Below are 22,152 nucleotides of genomic sequence, written 5' to 3'. Positions count from 1 at the left end.
GATATAGGAAGGGCGAGTTATTGCATATGCTTCACGTCAGCTGAAGCCCCACGAGAAGAATTAACCGGTACATGATTTGGAGTTAGCTACGATTGTTCACGCTCTAAAGATTTGGAGGCATTATCTTTATGGGGTGTCTTGTGAAGTTTACACTGATCATTGCAGTTTGTAGCATTTGTTCAAGCAGAGGGACCTAAATTTGAGGCAACGCAGATGGTTGGAATTACTGAAAGATTATGATATTACTATCCTATATCATTCGGGCAAAGCAAATATGGTTGCAGACGCCTTGAGTAGAAAGGCGGAGAGTATGGGTAATTTGGCTTTCATTTTAGCAGATGAGAGGCCATTAGCATTGGATGTTCAGTCCTTGGCTAACAGGCTTGTGAGGCTGGATATTTCAGGGCCCAGTCGAGTTCTTGCATGTGTTGTAGCTCAGTATTTACTATTTGAACAGATCAAGGCTCGCCAGTATGATGATCCACACTTAATGGTTCTTCGAGAAATGATACTATGGGGTGGTGCCAAGGAAGTTACTATTGGAGAGGATGGTGTTCTGCGACTCTAGGATCATCTATATGTTCCTAATGTGGATGGACTGAGGAAAAAGATCCTAGAGGAAGCACACAGTTCCCGATATTCTATTCACCCAGGTGCTATGAAGATGTATCGTGATTTAAGGCAGCATTATTGGTGGAGGTTAATGAAAAAGGACATAGTTGAGTATGTAGCTAGGTGTCTAAATTGCCAGCAAGTCAAATATGAGCACCAGAAGCCAGGTGGCGTACTTCAATAGATGACTATACAAGAGTGGAAATGGGAACGCATCACTATGGACTTTGTAGTTGGGTTTTCACAGACCTTGCGGAAGTTTGATGCAGTTTGGGTCATTGTCGATAGGTTGACCAAGTCGGCACACTTTATTCCTGTTGTGACTACGTATACTTCAGAGAGGTTGGCCCAGACATATATTCAGGAGATAGTTCGGTTGCACGGTGTGCCAATTTCCATCATATCAGATAGAGATCCTCAGTTTACTTCACATTTCTGGAGAGCAGTACAAAGTGAGTTGGGGACCCGTGTAGAACTTAGCACAGCCTTTCATCCGCAGACCGACGGGCAATCAAAGCGGACAATTCAGATTTTGGAGGATATGCTTAGGGCATGTGTGATTGACTTTGGAGGTCAGTGGGATCGTTTCTTGCCTTTGGTCGAGTTTGCTTATAACAACAGTTACCAATCCAACATAGAGATGGCTCCATTTGAGTCTTTATATGGTCGGCGATGTCGTTCGCCCATCAGATGGTTTGAGCCCGGTGAGTCTAAGTTATATGGTACTGATTTGGTGAAAGATTCTTTGGAAAAGGTAAAGTTGATTCAGGAGCGACTTCGTACAACACAGTCCAGACAGAAGAGTTACGCAGATCAAAAAGCGCGTGATTTATCATTTATGATGGGTGAAAAAGTTCTCTTTAAGGTTTCACCGATGAAGGGAATCATGAGATTTGGGAAAAAGGGGAAATTGAGCCCACGGTTTATAGGCCCATTTGAGGTGTTGAGACGAGTTGGGGAGATTGCTTATGAGCTTGCATTGCCTCCCAGCCTATCGGGAGTTCATCCGGTTTTCCATGTATCTATGCTCCGAAAGTATCATGCCGACCTATCACATGTGTTAGACTTCAGCACAGTTCAACTAGATAAAAGTCCAGTGGAGGGGCCAACCAGTCGAGGAAGCGACTTGGGAGACCGAGGAGGACATGCAGAGCAAATATCCACACTTATTTAGCACTCCAGGTATTATTCTAAACCCGTTCGAGGAAGAACGTTTGTTTAAGAGGTGGAGAATGTAATGACCCAACCGGTCATTTTAACTTTTAGAACCCCGTTCCCTAAAATAAAACTCCCCGAATGTGCTTTTAATGATTTATGACTTGCGGGGATGATTGGTTCGGGATTTGGAAGTGTTTGGGTTGAAATCGGAACACTTGTTTCCTTAAGTTGGCTTTAAAAGGCCAAGCTTGACTTTGGTCAACATTTTGAGAAAACGACCTCGGAATCAGGATTTGACGGTTCCAATAGGTTCTTATGATGATTTCGGACTTGGGCGTATGTTCGAATCGGGTTTTGGATAACCCGGGAGCATTTTGGTGCTTAATAGTAAAAATCAATTATTTGATGGTTTAAAGTTCTTTAAATTTGGTTTGGAATAGGTTTTGGAGTAATCGAGGTCCGTTTTGAATTCCGAGTCTGGGAATAGCTCTGTATAGTGATTTAAGACTTGCACGCAAAATTTGGTATAATTCCGAGGAGTATAAGTATATTTCGGCGCATTCAGAGTAAGTTTGAAGAATTTGAAATTTCTAAGTTGAATCAGTTTGGTTTGAGGTGTGATTCTTAGTTTTGATGTTATTTTACACATTCCGAGGGTTCGAGCGAGTCTGTTTAATGATTTCAAACTTGTTGGTATGTTCGGGCAGGGTCCCGAGGGCCCCGAGTGTCAATCGGACGATGCTCGGACCAAGTTGGAAATTGGGAGCCAAAATTGAAGCTCTCAGCTATTGTTAGAATCGCACCTGCGCTTGGCCAGCCGCAGGTGCGACAGTAGCTCGCAGAAGCGGACAATTTCCGCAGGTGCAAAGGATTTGGGTGCAAAAGCGAACGCGCAGGTGCGGTCCTTTGGGCGAAGGTGCAGAGCCAGTCTGAGAGGGGAATCTCGCACCTGCGAGGCTCTTATGGCAATTTGCGGAACCGCATGTGCGGCTAAGCCTCCGCAGGTGCGGAAATCACTGTTGGGCAGAACCTTAAAACGGGCGAAGCTCAGTCCATTTTTAGTCCGTTTTTCCTCAATTGTTGGGCGATTTCAGAGCTTTTGAGAAGGGATTTCAACTAGCAACTTGGAGGTGAGTTAATTCTACACACCTTGAGTTAAATACATAGATTATGGGTAGATTATAACTAGTAAATCTTAGAAATCAAATGTTTAGATGAAAAATCTAGATTCTTATAAAAATAAGATTTTAACCACGAAAATGGTTATGAAATTGGATAGAAATTATATATTTGAGTTCTTGAGATTATGGGTAACGTTTTCATCCGAGAATTTCAGGAATCAGGGCACATGGGCCCGGGGTGAATTTTAAGAATTTTACCATTTTGGGTTGGGTAATTTATTTAATAGCCTAAATTCGAATTATTGAACATGAATTAATTATTTTGTATAACATTTGGATAATTTTGAATTTTTCGGCATCAAATCGAGAATTTAACGCGACGTGGTAATCGAAAAGTGGACTTTGAGACAAGGTAAGTCTCTTGTCTAATCTTGTGAGGGTAAAATTACCCCATATGTAATTAAAGTAATATTGTTGCTAATTGTGGGGGCTACGTACGCATGAGGTGACGAGAGTCAGTGCGTAGCTACTATTAATGCTAAAGTCTGGGTAGTTTAGGACTCACAATATGAATTACTTGTGCAAATTATATTCTTTGTTTATATATATATATATATATATATATATATATATATATATATATATATATATATATATATATGGCGAATTGTTAGGGAATAATATTAAAGATGAAAATCTCATATGTTTAATTTTCTGTTTAAATTAATTAATTATTAAAAGAAAGTGTTCATCCTCTCGAATTGATCTTATAATAAATATACTCTCCTTCTAGACGTACATAAGAAAATGTCCTCCTTTCTTGTGGAGCGTGCCGAACGCCTCGGCAGGATAGATGCATCTATGGATCGTGCCGCACGTCACTCGGCAGTGTACACGATACTCTGGATCGGGTCGTACGACCTTGGCAGAAATCGTGCTTACTAATAATAATTACACGATACTTTGATAGTTTATTGCAGCTTGCAAAGCTAATTGATAAATTGAAAATCTTTGGAATTTAAAGAATTATTATCCCTGCTTGTTAAGAAATTATTTTTATTCCTGTAAATGAGACTAATTGATAAATTGGAAATTTATTGGAATTGAGAGAATTTAATTATTTCTGCTAGTTAAATAAATTATTGTTATATTATGCGAATCATGTTGATTTAGATATTCTAGTTTTATTTCAATTATTATTATTGACCCATAGTGAGTGTCAAAGTTGGCCATCTCGTCTCTACCATTTCGAGATTAGGCTTGATACTTACTGGGTACACGTTGTTTACGTACTCATACTACACTTGCTGCACTTATTTTTTGTGCAGGACCTGAGGCAGGTTCTAGTGGGGGACCTATCATCTTACACCTACGTTATCCAGGGGCATAGTGGTGAGCTGCCTTTCTGAGCCGTTCTGCAGCTACTAGTGTCTCTCCTTGTATTTTCATTCTGTCTATTTTTATTTCAAACAGTATTTGTAGTTTCGTAAAATCTAATAGATGCTCATACACTTGTGACACCAAGTCTTGGCACACACATTGGTAGAATTTGGAGTTGATTATTTATCTTGGATTTAAATTAATTGGTATCTTTTCTATTTTCATTAATATTGCTAGGAAAAAGAACAGAGTTACTTGGAAATTTTTTAAAGAATGATTGATATACGTTTAATTTATTAGTTGGCTTGTATAGCGGTAAGGTTGGGCGCCATCACGACTTATAAGTGAAATTGGGTCGTGACAATACAAGTCTCTTTAATTTAATAGAGATTTTATTCGTTAAAATGTAGACAATATTATTAAGAACATTAGAATAAAATTTAAAATAAAAAATATTAATAAAATATATATATATATCTTCTATTACATTTTTTTAAAAAAGTAGTAGACAAAAATATTAAACAAAGTAATATGCTAATAAAATTTCTATTAAAAATGCAATTATATAAAATGTTGGACAATATATGTCACGACCCAAAATCCAAAAAGGTCGTGATGGCGCCGGACACCAATGTCAGACAAGCCAACCATAATTAATTAACTTAATTACCCATTTTAGTATTTTTGAAATAAAAAATTCTTTAATAAAATTGTAGAGATAAAACTCATAGAGTAAATGATAAATATTTTTGCAGCTAAATTTCTAAACAATTCACAACCATTCCCAAAACCCGGTGTCACAAGTGCATGAGCATTTAATAGGGAATTAAAATAAAATACAACATCTGTCAAGAATACAAATTAGACAGGAAAATATAATAACTCTGAAGGAGATTCTGTTAGCTGTGGATCGTAATATAGAATCTAGCTCACCTATGTCCCCACAATTATTAATCACACATCTGCGCCCACAAGGCCTCTATACATATATGTACCTGCACAATAAAATGTGCAGCAAGTGCAGTATGAGTACGAAAATAACGTGTACTGTCACGACCCAAATTATCCCTCCATAAGGTGTCGTGATGGCACCTAGTCTTTACGACTAGGTAAGCCTAATATTGCAAAAAATATAAAGAAACACAACATTTTAAAGATAAACAACATATTATATATAGCCAAGAGTAGTACCACTTGGCATATACAAAATAATTTTTCAAGACCCGGAATATCATTACGTCACAAGCTGCTATAATCTTTGTAGCTCTATACAAAAGTCTGGAGATATTAATGAAAGTCTCTAGGCGAGGGAGTAGAAAGGGACTCCGAAGATCTGCGGACGCAAGCAGAAGTACCTTAAAGTCTCCTAGAATCAGCAACACGCACTAACCCCAAGGCTAATAGCTCGTACCTGGATCTGCACACGAAAACATGTGCAGGAAGGGCATGAGTACACCACAATGGTACCTAGTAAGTGCCAAGCCTAACCTCGGTCGAGTAGTGACAAGGTCATGTCAAGGCCCTACCGGAGTAAATATAATAAATTAAACAGTAAAAGATATAAGTGAAATTTACGGTAACATAGTTAAAGAAATTCTCGAAAATTTAACAGTTAAGGGAGCCCTCGGCTCAAAACAAGGTAAACACAATGGAAAAATCTCTCGGGATACCGTCCCGTAGTTTCAAATGAATATGCAGTACAGGGAGAATCTCCCGGAATACGTCCGTAGTCCCAAAGTAAATATGCAGTGCAGGGGAATCTCCCGGAATACATCTGTAGTCCCAAAGTAAATATGCAGTACAGGGGGATCTCCCGGAATATGTCCGTAGTCCCAAAGTAAATATGTAGTACAGGGGGGATCTCCCGGAATACGTCCGTAGTCGCAAAATAAATATGCAGTACAGGGGGATCTCCCGGAATACGTCCGTAGTCCCAAGGTAAATATGAAGTGCTGGGGGATCTTCTGGAATACGTCAGTAGTCCCAAAGTAAATATGCAACGCAAGATGAAATGACAGGTATGACATCGAGTTATAGAGTTTATACTGGACACAGATAGGGCAAATGAGGACTTAGCTAAACATGACACACAGAATGTCAATTAGGCAGTTAAAATACGTAAACATGCTTTTCTAGTCTAAACTACACAATTAAACATATTAGTACGACTTAATAAGAAAAATAATTTATGATTTAAGAAGGTTAAACAGGATTTTTGCAATAATAGCCCGTGTACGTACTCGTCACCTCACGTACACGGCGCCCACACACCAAATAATATCAAGATATCCTAAGGGGAAGGTCCCCAACACAAGGTTAGGCAAGCCACTTACCTCGAACCGCTCAAATCACCTCAATAACACGTTCTTGCCACGAGTATCCGACTCCAAATGGCCCGAATCTATTCAAATAAATTTCATAACGTAAATATAACTACGAGTAACTAATTTAGCTAATTAATTCGAAGCTAAAGCATGAAAGTAGGAAAAACACCCAAAATGTCACCCCGGGCCCACGTCTCGGAATCGGGTAAAAGTCACAAAATACGAACACCCATTCACTCACGAGTTACTCGTACCAAAATTGCTCAAATCCGATACCAAAATATCAATCAAAACCCCAAAATTCGGCCTAAGAATGTTTTCTCAATTTTTCACCCCAAATCCGAAATTTAACGAGAATTCAAGCATAGATTAGTGGAATATAACCATAAAGGAGTTAAGAATCGTTACCCAATCGATATCTCTGAAAATACCTCAATCCCTCGTCCAAAATCCGAGCTCCCAACTTAAGTTTTTGATAAAAAAGGCATAACCTCCGTTTTTGGAACTTTAATACTGCCCAGATGCGTCCATCTTCGCGAACGCGGCCACACCCTTACGTTCGCGAAGTACAATATACTTCGGCCCAAAAATAATCCTCCATCGCGAACACGATGCACATGTCGCGAACACAAAGACCACTCAGCTTGACCCTTAGCGAACACGTGATCTCCATCGCGAACGCGAAGCACGAAATCTCGCCTGCCTCCAATTCTTCTTCGCGAACACAGGACCATGTCGCGAACGCGTAGCTTCGAGGTTCCACACCTTCACGAATGCGAGAGCGACATCGCAGATGCGAAGAGTAATTCAGCTGCCCTTCCCATATACCTTACACGAACGCGAGGACTCCCTCGCGAACGCGATGAAGAAAATGCCTGCAATAGAACACCAGAAATCTGCTGCTTCTCTAAGTCCAAAGATGACTCGTTGAGCATCCGAAACACACCCGAGGCCCCTGGGACCTCGACCAAATATACCAACCAATCCTACAATACCATACAAACTTAGTCGAGCTCTCAAAACCCATCAAACAACGCTAAAATCACGAATCACCCTCCAATTCAAACTTAAAGAACTTGAAACTTTAAAATTATACAACCGATGCCGAAACCTATCAAATCATATCCGATTGACCTCAAATTTTGCGCACAAGTCATAATCAACATTACGGACCTACTCCCACTTCCGGAATTGAAAAACAACCTCGATATCAAAAATTCCACTACCGGCCCAAAACTCCAAAAATTAGTCTTTCGCCATTTCAAGCCTAAATGAGCTACGAACCTCCAAAACACAATCCGGACACGCTTCTAACCCCAAATTCACCTAACGGAGCTAACAGAATCGACGAAATTCCATTCCGGAGTCATCTTCATACCGTTCCGATTACGGTCCAAATCTTAAGGCTTAAGCTCTCATTTAGGGACTAAGTATCCCAAAACACTCCGTAACTCAAAACCAATCATCCCGGCAAGTCACAATAGCAGAAAAGATTTGGGGAAAGCAGTTAATAGGGGATCAGGACTATTACTCTCAAAATGACCGGCCGGGTCGTTACATGTACCCAGTAAGTATCAAGCCTAATCTCGAAGAGGTAGAGACGAGATGGCCGACTATGACACTCACTATGGGTCAATAATATTAAATAATCATGAAAATAGAAATATTTATATCAATGTGATTCACATAATTAACAATAATTTATTGAACCAGCAGAAGTAATTAAATTCCTTCAATTCCAATAATTATGAATCTATTAATTAAATCCTTCAATTTCAATAAAAATTCCAGTTTATCAAATAGCTTTAGAAGCTGCAATTCAATTTCAATAAATTTCCAATTTATCAAATAGCTTTACAAGCTGTAATAAACTGTCCAAGTATCGTGTAATTATTATTACTATTAAGCACGATTTCTGCCGAGGTCATACGGCCCGATCCAGAGTTTCGTGTACACTGCCGAGGGACATGCGGCACGATCCATAGATGCATCTATCCTGCCGAGGCGTTTGGCCCGCTCCACAAGAAGGAGGACATTTTCTTATGTTCCTCTAGAAGGAGAGTATATTTATTATAAGATATATTCGGGAGGAAGAACAATTTCTTTTAACAAATAATTAATTTAAACAGAAAATCAAGCATATGAGGTTTCCATCCTTTGCTATCTTTATCTGAAAATTTACAATATATATATATATATATATATATATATATATATATATATATATATATATATATATATATATATATATATATCAATTAATATTAATTAAACAAAGAATACAATTTACACAAGTAATTCATGCTTTGAGTCCTAAACTACCCGGACTTTAGCATTTATAGTAGCTACACACGGACTCTCGTCACCTCGTGCGTACGTAGCCCCCGCAATTAGCAATAATTATTCAATTTAATCCCTATGGGATAATTTCCCCCTCACAAGATTAGACAAGAGACTTACCTCGTCTTGCTCCAATTTAATCCACTATAAGGCCTTTTCCACGATTATCCAACTCTGTCTCGCTCGAATCTAGCCAAAATAATTCGATACAATCACTAAAAATTATAGGAATCAATTCTATAAGAAAATACTACATTTTAATAAAAATCCCAAAATTAATTATAAATTCATCCATGGGGCCCACATCTCGGAATCTGGCAAAGGTTATGAAATCCGACAACCCATTCAATTACGAGTCCAACCATACCAGTTTCACTCAAATCCGACTCCGAATCGATACCGAAATCTCAAAAATTCATTTCTATGAGATTTCTAAAATTTTCCAAATTTCAATCTCAAAACACTAATTAAATGGTGAAAACAATGATATATTTATGTTTATAGACTAAATCCAAGTTAGAATCACTTACCCCAATATCTTTTCCTTGAAAATCTATCAAAAATAGCCTCTGCTCAAACTCCAACTTGTTAAAAATGGCGAATGGGACGAATGCTCTCTTTTATAATTCTGCCTAGGCAGCCCTCGATCCACAGCCTCGATCCTCAGCCATGATCTTCAGCCTCGATCCTCAGCCTCGATCCTCAGCCTCGATCCACAGCCTCAATCCTCAGCCTCGATATTGGGAGCTCGATTTTGGGTCTCGATTTTGGGCCAGACTTTCCACCAGAAATTAAAAAAATTGCAGAAGCTGTTTTAAGTCCAACTTTTGATCCGTTAACCATCCGAAACTCACCCGAGGCCCTTGGGACCTCAAACAAATATACCAACAAGTCCTAAAACATCATACGGACTTATTTGAAACCTCAAATCACATAAAACGATGCTAAAACCACGAATTATGCCCAAATTCAAGCTTAATGAAACTAAGAATTTTCAACTTCTACATTCGATGTCGAAACCTATCAAATCAACTCCGATTGACTTCAAATTTTACACACAAGACATAAATGACATAACGGAGCTATGAAAATTTTTGGAACTGGATTCTGACTCCGGTATCAAAAAGTCAACTCCTCGGTCAAACTTCAAAACTTAAATTCTTGTTTTTAGCCATTTCAAGCCTAATTTAACTACGAACTTCCAAATAAAATTTCGAACACGCTCCTAAGTCCAAAATCACTATACAGAGCTGTTGGAATCATCAAAATTCTATTCTGGGGTTGTTTTCACATAATTAGACATCCAGTCACTATTTGAACTTAAACATTTTAATTTTTCATCAAAATTCCATATCTCGGGCTAGGGACCTCGGAATTTGATTCCGGGCATACACCCGAGTCCTAAATCACGATACGGACCCACCAAAACTATCAAAATACTGATCCGAGTCTGTTTGCTCAAAATGTTGATCAAAGTCAAACTTGGCCTTTTAAAGCCAACTTAAGGAACCAAGTGTTCCGATTTCAACCCAAACACTTCCAAATCCTGAACCAACCATCCCCACAAGTCATAAATCATTTAAAGCACATACGGGAAGTTTTATTTAGGGTAACAGGGTTCTAAAAGTCAAAACAACCGATTGGGTCGTTACATTCTCTCCCACTTAAATATACGTTCGTCCTCGAACGTGCTAAGGAGTGTGCCGGAGTTATCCAAAATCATTGTTTAACACCTCGTGCACCTTCCCATGCTACCACACCCAGTTGGGCACATTAACTCGATCCAATGTGAAAATTCTCCCCTTTATTTAGGCAAATAAGCCTTAGAGCCGAATTCTAACATCCAGAATTCTCCACCATGCCTGTTTCCAACCTATGAATGTCGTATCAATCACTACACGATGCACCAATACAATATTGCATACCTTTGTTGAATTTAGACCATGCACTGCATCATTCACATGACTATAATAACATCCTCCGATAATAATAATAGCCAAAATTCCACGAATCTGATGTTCACGACACACCTCATGATACATATAAGTCCTGTTCCAACTCTTGAAATGCTTCCACGATGGAAGAAATGTGTAGAAATTCATAACCAACTACCGAGTCAACAATTATTGAGTTTCTCCTTCTGACAAGAACCATTGCCTCATTATAATTAAATAATGGTATTTGCTCTTTATTACACTTCATATAATCCGATCGCACTGATCCTGAATCCAATAATCTCGTCTCACCAAGTATAAGCTGCTCAGGCAATAAACCACCTCAGACACGATCAAAAAGCCTCATATGACGCCACAATGAGCTAATAAGCTACGAACTCAATTGCGATACATAAGAAAAACGAACTCTGGAAAGGATTTCTCAACCCACGTGACTAATTAGACAACTGAAAAGGTGTCATGAACCTTCCTCAGAAAATGGGACACAAACACACAAAATAGAATATAGGGGACTGTACTCAACATCTCACTGTTGCGGCGTGCAACCCGATCCACACATGATACCGTTGCGGCGTGCAACCCGATCCACACATGATACCCGTGACGGCGTGCCACCCAATCCGCACAAAAAGAATCTATAAGAAAATACGTACCGAGCTAGAATTCTCATTACTACAAAATATCCGAATATCGGACAGAAGCACGCTCAGTGCATAATATCATCCTTGGAAGGACCGACAGCGCCATACGCTACAAAACTCAAGCACAACTAAGGTGCGATATATGATCTGAATCTCGAGAGCCATCCTGCTCACATAACACCATCGCTATGCGGAACCTCAACACATAAGAAAATTATCAAGCTGTTTCGCAACTCTCACGGCACAATATAGTATTACATGAAATAACCGACGACGAAACGACATCCAACGTCTGAATACTCCTCCATAGGGAGCGGTTATGCTGAAATGAACACATCCGACTTAATATAGAGCCCATATTCATATTCAAATCCATCCACAGACCTCAAGTCGATTCTGATCGCATCGTACTAGGCTAATAACCTTTCAAGTATCCATAATAACCCTTTTTCCCATAACATACAAGAATAGCCATCATAACCGGAACAATACTTCCACAGTCGACAACTAAATAAACCAAGCACCCTCTAGGCATAAATTCTCGAATCAGCGATATTACCAAAAATGTTTCAATATTCACTCAATCAAGTGACTACATGTCACTCTTACACAATCTTTCTGTGAGACACGCTCCCACAACCTTCCGCACCAGGTAACAAGTCTGCACATCCATGCTACCGGTTACACTAATGTTGTAAAGCATATCAAGAATCCACAAATCAATACACAAGGTCTCTTACACCTCACATCGACCTTAGATGATGCCAAAAACAATACCATCTTACTTTAAACATCTAAATCCCTTTCCTGCTCATCCGAGCTCATAGAATCCTTGTTAACACCGAACCAAAATCTTAAATCCTCAACTTTCGAATCCCATGCTACTTAGTGCACTTAACCACGCCAATGCGCAAGAGTACAAGAATTCCATCATAACTCCCGAACCAGTAATAGGGTAAGCACTTCATCATATAGAAACCTTCTTCTTAACTTATTTCAACAGAACTATTGCAACACGTGACTGAATTCCCATATCCGTAGAAAATACCGGCCTCAAGTAGTGGACTAAACCACTATAACTCTTCTGGGATACCTCTACACATAACATGTCATAATACTTGAATTCCTCCAAATAAAATCAATTACGGCAGCCATCAAACCTCGCACGTACCGCCACAATTCACATGCATAATTCAATGCCTTGAAGGAACTGATCATTGCCACTATCGTGCCGATTCAACCATTGTTAGCCAATCCGTCTTTTCTCAACTTACTCTCAACTTGCCTTAGAAATAATAATATCTCCATTCATTACATCACGAACTCAAATCCGCACTCATCCTAAGTGACCTTATTTCACAAGACCACGCTATTTCAAAACCCACTAATTATCTCATATCCCTTCTTGTGCGCACTTTTTACATCTTCAACTGGTATGCCCATTTTGATATTTCTTTTATGAATCCAAAATTATTTTCTTCCGTTTTTCCAATGCTACACCACAACCTGAAGATAACGTAGAATACTCCAAACCCTGTTTCATAATCTGCTATAAAAGCTCGATACTCAACCATACTATAGACTCGAGATCCTTAGACACCACACTTTAAATTTTTGAATCCACTGGGACCGTTATTGAGAGTCACTTGCTCTGACTTGTTCCCATACATGATGAACTCCAAGGCCCTGCTAGCACATGGACACTTTCTCAAGGAAACACCGACTATCTCACTTTTCCTATGCATTACATCTACACGAAGCATAAACTCTGAGTGTTCCCACCAACCTGAATATGAATTGATAAGGCCAAATATGGCACACATTCCCCAAATACTTTGCTCAAATTACCACTGATGTTTTCTTTCCTTAGTTGCAATGACCCACCAATACACCGATAACCAGAAACCGCACAAGTTGACATTACGCAATCCAATCATAGACGATGGGGATCTCCCACTTAGCTTGAAGCTACAATTACAAAATTTTGGAATCCACCGAGATTCTTTCTTCATCATTGACATGATCCTGTACACGCAACTCGCCAATTTATTTATTTATTTATTTATTTCGAAATCCTTCTATTAACCTTTAATAGACACTCCGAACCACTAGCCACATTTACATATTAAATCTCTTACCGGGTAGCCAGTAGAATTCTTCGCAGAAGCTTCATCAACACCACACGACCGCTAACCTGTTTACAAGAGATAACCCACATGTGGAAATTACATGCTGACATATTCCAACGTCGCTGCACTGGGTGTAATTACTACGAAATCAGTAGATCATCCTGAGTCTAAGCTCATTCACCAGCTACCTCAGTCTATTCACTCCTCGTGGACATCAGCTAAAGGTGCGACAATACATTTCAATCCAAAGTCATGTTGTATCCTTCTTCATATCAAGAAACTCCCTCCTGTTGTATCCAATCTTCCTTAATGTAGCGGCTAATATTACAACTTAAGTCCGTAGACCTAGTCACTGTCCATTCTACATCCCAAATCACTCAAACGTTTCCTCAAGGCGTGTAATCAACCTACCACGTAACCCATATGCTACTTTGCCACTCTCCCACTTTGGTCAAACCCTTCTCCTTTAAGCAACTACTCGACTTCTGTTTTCTTACACTTGGCCTTTCCGGAACCTAACCACCATAAGGCACCTTCCACATGTCCTTCTTCATCCTTCGCTGCCCAGTTGTTGCCTTAACTCAAAATCCGTCTTTGTAGCACTTGAACCAATAGCTCGTTACCAGCTTTAAACCTTTCTGACGATTATCCTTCTCGAGACATCAATACTAGAAATGCTGCTTCGATCCTGAATCACTACACACCGCGATCTCTAACGACTGCTTCCTCTATACCAATTCCTAACACCCCGTCGTGAAGGTGAGTTGAACAAAACCATAACACCGGCGAACCTTAACGCATTTTACAAGGCGATGACACCACATCAAAATTGAGAACTCTACCATGCTCGAAAATATCAGGCTTCGTTACTCTATTAACCCCAAACCTGAACATTCATAGCCCGATTGCCTTTTTCTCTACTGGAAATAAAACATAGAACCTCTGAATCATGTACTGAGGAAAACCTTCTTTCAAGTCGTTTACTGCCCTGACACATAGACGAGCATTTTACCATTTCATAAACACTGTGCGATAACAATGCATGAATCATCATAACGATCAATGCCAAATCTCAAAACCTTAGGTAGTACTGATACTTAATTTGAAATGACAGAGCGGCCTTTCGCAAAGCGACGGCAATAGCCCAATTAAATACACATGGAGAAGCATCCTGTTCTACATCTGTAGTAGCATTAAAACTTTCCTCGATCCCCAATTTATAACAAGCGCTTCACGTCGCATAATATTGAATAGGAAGGAAATGTAGGCATAAGCCTCAAAGGAATCGAATCGCACGGTGAGGAATCAAAAAGGGAAGTATTCCTAACAGCCCTGTAGCCTCTCGAAGATAAGCACAGACGTCTCTATACCGATCCGCAAGACTCTACTAGACTTGCTCATGACTCGTGAGACCTACGTGAACCTAGTGCTCTGATACCATGTTGTCACGACCCAAAATCCAAAAAGGTCGTGATGGCGCCGGACACCACTGTCAGGCAAGCCAACCATAATCAATTAACTTAATTACCCATTTTAGTATTTTTGAAATAAAAATTTCTTTAATAAAATTGTAGAGATAAAACTCATAGAGGAAATGATAAATATTTTTGCAGCTAAATTTCTAAATAATTCACAACCATTCCCAAAATCCGGTGTCATAAGTGCATGAGCATTTACTAGGGAATTAAAATAAAATACAGTATCTGTCAAGAATAAAAATTAGACAGGAAAATATAATAACTCTGAAGGAGATTCTGTTAGCTGTGGATCGTAATATAGAATGCAGCTCACCTATGTCCCCATAATTATTAACCACACCTCTGCGCCCACAAGGCCACTATACATATATGTACCTGTACAATAAAATGTGCAGCAAGTGCAGTATGAGTACGAAAACAACGTGTACCCAGTAAGTATCAAGCCTAATCTCGAAGAGGTAGAGACGAGATGGCCGACTATGACACTCACTATGGGTCAATAATACTAAATAATCATGAAAATAGAAATATTTATATCAACGTGATTCACATAATTAACAATAATTTATTGAACCAGCAGAAGTAATTAAATTCCATCAATTCCAATAATTTCTAATCTATTAATTAAATCCTTTAATTTCAATAAAAAATTCAGTTTATCAAATAGCTTTACAAGTTGCAATTCAATTTCAATAAATTTCTAATTTATCAAATAGCTTTACAAACTATAATAAACTATCCAAGTATCGTGTAATTATTATTATTATTAAGCACGATTTCTGTCGAGGTCGTATGGCCCGATCCAGAGTTTCGTGTACACTGCCGAGGGACGTGCGGCACGATCCATAGATGCATCTATCCTGCCGAGGCGTTCGGCCTGCTCCACAAGAAAGGAGAACATTTTCTTATGTGCCTCCGGAAGGAGAGTATATTTATTATAAGATATATTCGGGAGGAAGAACAATTTCTTTTAACAATTAATTAATTTAAACAGAAAATCAAACATATGAGGTTTCCATCCTTTGATATCTTTATCTGAAAATTTACAATAGATTCATATATATATATATATATATATATATATCAATTAATATTAATTAAACAAAGAATACAATTTACACAAGTAATTCATGCTTTGAGTCCTAAACTACCCGGACTTTAGCATTTATAGTAGCTACGCACGGACTCTCGTCACCTCGTGCGTACATAGCCCCGCAATTAGCAATAATTATTCAATTTAATCCCTATGGGATAATTTCCCCCTCACAAGATTAGACAAGAGACTTACCTCGTCTTGCTCCAATTTAATCCACTATAAGGCCTTTTCCACGATTATCCAACTCTGTCTCGCTCGAATCTAGCCAAAATAATTCGATACAATCACTAAAAATTATAGGAATCAATTCTATACGAAAATACTACATTTTTAATAAAAATCCCGAAATTAATTATAAATCCATCTGTGGGGCTCACATCTCGGAATCCGGCAAAAATTATGAAATCCGATAACCCATTCAATTACGAGTCCAACCATACCAGTTTCACTCAAATCCGACTCCGAATCGATACTGAAATCTCAAAAATTTATTTCTATGAGATTTCTAAAATTTTCCAAATCTCAATCTCAAAACATTAATTAAATGGTGAAAAAAATGATATATTTATGTTTATAGACCAAATCAAAGTTAGAATCACTTACCCCAATATCTTTTCCTTGAAAATCTATCAAAAATCGTCTTTGCTCAAACTCCAGTTTGTTAAAAATGGCAAATGAGACGAATGCCCTCTTTTATAATTTTGCCCAAGCAGCCCTCGATCCACAACCTCGATCTTCAGCCTTAATCCTCAGCCTCGATCCACAGCCTCGATCCTCAGGCTCGATCCTCGGCCTCGATCCACAACCTCGATCTTGGGAGCTCGATTTTGGGCCTCGAACTTGGGCCTCGATTTTGGGCCAGACTTTCCACCAGAAAGGAAAATAATTGCAGCAACTGTTTTAAGTCCAACTTTTGATCCGTTAACCTCCGAAACTCACCCGAGGCCCACGGGACCTCAACCAAATATACCAACAAGTCCTAAAATATCATACGAACTTATTTGAAACCTCAAATCACATAAAACGACGCTAAAACCACGAATTATGCCCCAATTCAAGCTTAATGAAACTAAGAATTTTCAACTTCTACATTCGATGTCGAAACCTATTATATCAAATCCGATTGATCTCAAATTTTATACACAAGTCATAAATGACATAACGGAGCTATGAAAATTTTCGGAACTGGATTCCGACTCCGGTATCAAAAAGTCAACTTCTCGGTTAAACTTCCAAACTTAAATTCTTGTTTTTAGCCATTTCAAGCCTAATTTAACTACGGACTTCCAAATAAAATTTCGAAGACGCTCCTAAGTCCAAAATCACCATACGGAGCTGTTGGAATCATCAAAATTCTATTCCGGGGTTGTTTTCACATAATTAGACATCCGGTCACTATTTGAACTTAAACATTTTAATTTTTCATCAAAATTCTATATCTTGGGCTAGGGACCTCGGAATTTAATTCCGGGCATACACCCAAGTCCTAAATCACGATACGGACCCACCAAAACTATCAAAACACTGATCCGAGTCTGTTTGCTCAAAAATATTGATCAAAGTCAAACTTGGCCTTTTAAAGCCAACTTAAGGAACCAAGTGTTCCGATTTCAACCCAAACACTTCCAAATCCTGAACCAACCATCCCCACAAGTCATAAATCATTTAAAGCACATACGAAAAGTTTTATTTAGGGTAACGGGGTTCTAAAAGTCAAAACGACCGATTGGGTCGTTACAATATAATAAATAAAAATACATAACAAAAAATTTATTCGATGACTATATAAGTCCTTTAATTTAATAGAGATTTTATTTATTAAAATTCTGATAATATCATTGAAAATAACATAACAAAATTTAAAATAAAAAATATTTCAAGATTAATAAAATATATATCTTCTCTTATATTACAAAAAGAAAATGATCAGACAAAAATATTAAACAAAGTAATATGCTAATAAAAATTTCTATTAACAATGTAAAAATATAAAAGATTATATAATAGAATATATAAAAATATAGAATAAAAAAGTTATTCGATTCCTATATAAGTCTCTTTAATTTAATAGAGATTTTATTTATTTAAATTCAGATAATATTGTTGAGAAAAATAGGGTAAAATTTAAAATAAAAAAAATATTTCAAGAGTAATAAAATATATATCTTCTATTATATTATAAAAAGAATGTAGTAGACAAAATATTAAATAAAGTAATCTATACTATATTAAAAGCACGAAAGCCTTTAGTGAAATGTCATTCGACTTTTTTACCCTTTAAAAATAGATTTTATATCAGACATAATCGTAATTTAGTTATTTTTTTAATACTTAGGACTTTGAAATTAGTTAAAATCTTGGTCATTAAATCTTTCCTTATTTGAATTACATTGAAAATCCTAATATTTAGGACATTAAAAAAAATCATTTTGGGTAAATAGGATTATTCCGTTTTTTCCTCTTACGTTTTCTTACTATAATATCAATGAAATGTTTGACATTTATTCTTCTTACAAGTCATTTTTTTCGTGTTTCGCGCGACTATAAATGATGTTAGTAATTTCTTTTTTTACATAAAATTGTATACTTAGTTGAGATTGAAAAGGTATTTTCTGTCACGTACATAGTATATACATACAAAAACTAATATAAATTGATGAAATCACAAATATAAATATTTTTATTAAAATTAGATTTTGATTTTCTTTCTTCCATTAAATAGTAAAAAATTTGTTTTTCTAAAATTTGCTCTCAAATATAATAAAACATGAAATGAAAAGTAAATAAACCAAAATAAAAAGAAGAAAGGAAAAACAGAAACAAATGTCAATGCAAGTTGCAGTGTCTGTCAATTGAATTACAATTTAGTCAGATACTTCTTTTCATATTCTTTTTCACTAGTGTTAGAATCCGCGCGATTCGCGGATAATTTGACAAAATATCAATCTTATAAAACCATGATCTAATATATCATATTATTTTAATAAATATTAATAGTTATTATTTTATTATTTAATATAGTGTGCAGAAATATAACAAAATTTATACAAACAAAGGATACATGTCACGTCCCAAAACTCACTATAGGCCGTGATGACGCCCAATATCGCCGTTAGGCAAGCCAACTGTAATGACCCGACCGGTCGTTTTGCTTTCTAGGTCCATATTTCCCTAATTAAGACTCCTCGTATGTGCTTTTACTGTTTTATGACTTGCGGAGATGGTTAGTTCGGGTTTGGAAGGGTTCAGGTTAAAATTGGAACACTTAGTTCCTTAATATTGGCTTAAATTAGTTAAGTTTGACTTGAGTCAACACTTTGACCTCGAAACCGGGATTTGACGATCCCAATAGGTTCGTATGATGATTTTGGATTTGGGCGTTTGTTCGGATCGGGTTTTGGATGACTCAGGAGCGTTTCAGTGCTTAATATTGAATGTTGGCGCATCGAAGGATTTTCAAGTTCTTTAAATTTGGTTTGAGGTAGGATTTGGTGTTCGGTCTGATTGAGATTCCGAGCCTGGGAATAGTTATATATGGTGATTTGTGATTTGCACGCAAAATTTGGCGTCATTCCGAGTTGATTTGATAGGAATCAGATGCGCGGAAGTGTTTCTAGAAGTTTTTTAGTTTCATAGTTTGATTCATGTATTTTGGCGTCCGATTCATATTTCTAGATGTTATTTTGGTGTTTTGATCGCTCGAGCGTGTCCGTATTATTTTGTTAGATGTGTGAGTGTTATTGGATGTGGTCTCGGGGCCCCCAGATGCGAAGTGGATTGGAATCGGACTTGGAAAATTGCATGAGGGACTACTGGTGCACCAATTCTGGTGCATCCGCACCTGCGTGATTTTGGCTGCAGGTCCGAGCTCGCAAAAGCGAGCCTGTGATCGCAGGAGCGGCCTGGGGGTGTGTGGCCAGTGGTCCGCAGAAGCGGAGAAGTTCTGCAAGAGTGGGCCCGCTTCTGCAATAATGGGGCTGCACGTGCGAAGCAAGGCCAGCCAGGCGTGGGTCGCAGATGCGACATGCCTTCCGCAGAAGGGGACTCGCGGAAGCGAAAGCCCGTCCTCAGAAGAGAAGGGAGGTAGCCTCAGCTAGGACCGCACATGCCATTGATTATCCGCAGGTGCGGCGTCGTAGGTGCGACCCAGGATCCGCAGAAGCGAAAATTGCTAGGGCAGTGAGGTTCATTTAATGCCGAGACTTAGGCTATTTTGGTTCATTTCTTTCACTTCTTGGACGATTTTAGAGCTCTTTGAAGAGGGGTTTTCACCTAGCACTTTGAGGTAAGTAATCTCTGTACAAGATTAGTTTAATACAATACATTTTGGGGTAGATTCTTTGTCACGACCCAAATTCACCTATAGGTCGTGATGGCGCCCAACATCCAGCTAGGCAAGCCAACTAATGACTTAAACATGTATCCATTTCTTTAAAAATTATCCGTGTAATAAAACTCGGAATACTTGCAAAAATAAAGACAAGGTGAGAAATAAGATAAGTTAAAACCCAAGTAAAATAATTAAATCCAAAAATTTTACTAGTGTGTGCCAAGACGTGGTGTCACAAGTGTATGAGCATCTAGTAGATTACACAAAAAAAATTCCAAATACTATCTGAAATAAAATAGACAGATAAAATTTCAAGAAGAGGCACTAGTTGCTGCAGAACGACTCAGAAAAACAGCTCACCACTAAGCCTCTGGATAAAGTGAATGCGCGCCGATAGGTCAAAGTATATCACCTGTCTCAGGTCCAGCACAAAAAGTGCAGCAAGTATAGTATTAGTACGTAAACAACGTGTACCCAGTAAGTATCAAGCCTAATCTCAAAGAGGTAGTGACGAGAGGTTGACTTTGACACTCACTAAGGGTCAAATATAATAAATAAAATAACAATAGAAATATTTAAATCAATATAATTTATAGAATTTACAATAATTTTTCTTAACCAATAGAAATAATTAAATTCCTTCAAATACGATAATTTCCCATTTATTTAACTTCACAAGATGCAATTAAAATATCAAGGTATCGTGTAATTATTATTATTAGGCACAATTTCTGCCAAGGTCGTACGGCCCGATCCAGAGTGTCGTGTACATTGCCGAGGGACGTGCAGCGCGATCCATAGATGCATCTATACTACCGAGGCGTTCGGCCCGCTCCACAAGAAAGGAGGACATTTTCTTATGAACCTCCAGAATGAGGATATATATTATGAGATTAATGCAAGAGGTTGTACAAAATTCTACAACAGTTAGATATTCTGAATAAAATTTCAAGTATGTGAGATTCCAATCTTTTACCATTTCCTCTAATAATTTGCAACGTAATTCTATTGCTTTAATTAAATAAGGATACAATTATCACAAGTAATTCATGATTTGAGTCCTAAACTACCCGGACTTTAGCAATATTAGTAGCTACGCACGGACTCTCGTCACTTCGTACGTACGTAGCCCCCATAATTAGCAACAATTATTAATTTAAATCACCTATGCGGTAATTTCCCCCTTACAAGGTTAGGCAAGAAATTTACCTCGACTTGCTCCAATTTAATCTACTAGTAGGCCCTTTCCTCGATTATCCAACTCTGAATGGCTCGAATCTAGCAAAACATAATTCGATACAGTCACCAAAATTATAGGAATCAATTTCATAAGAAAATACTACGTTTTCAATAAAAATCCGAAATTAACTCAAAAATCGTCTGTGGGGCTCACATCTCGGAATCCGGCGAAAGTTACGAAATATGAACGCCCATTCAACCACGAGTCTACCCATACCAAAATTACTAAATTCCGATAACAATTCGGCCCTCAAATCCTCAAATTTATCCAAGAGGGTTTTCAAACTTTTCCAACTTAATTCACCAATCAAATGATAAAAACAGTGATAGATTCGGGTAATTTAACCAA

The sequence above is a fragment of the Nicotiana tomentosiformis genome, chromosome 8 (genome assembly GCF_000390325.3).
Source record: "Nicotiana tomentosiformis chromosome 8, ASM39032v3, whole genome shotgun sequence".
In the NCBI taxonomy this organism is placed as follows: Eukaryota; Viridiplantae; Streptophyta; class Magnoliopsida; order Solanales; family Solanaceae; genus Nicotiana; species Nicotiana tomentosiformis.
This window is presented reverse-complemented; position numbering follows the sequence as displayed.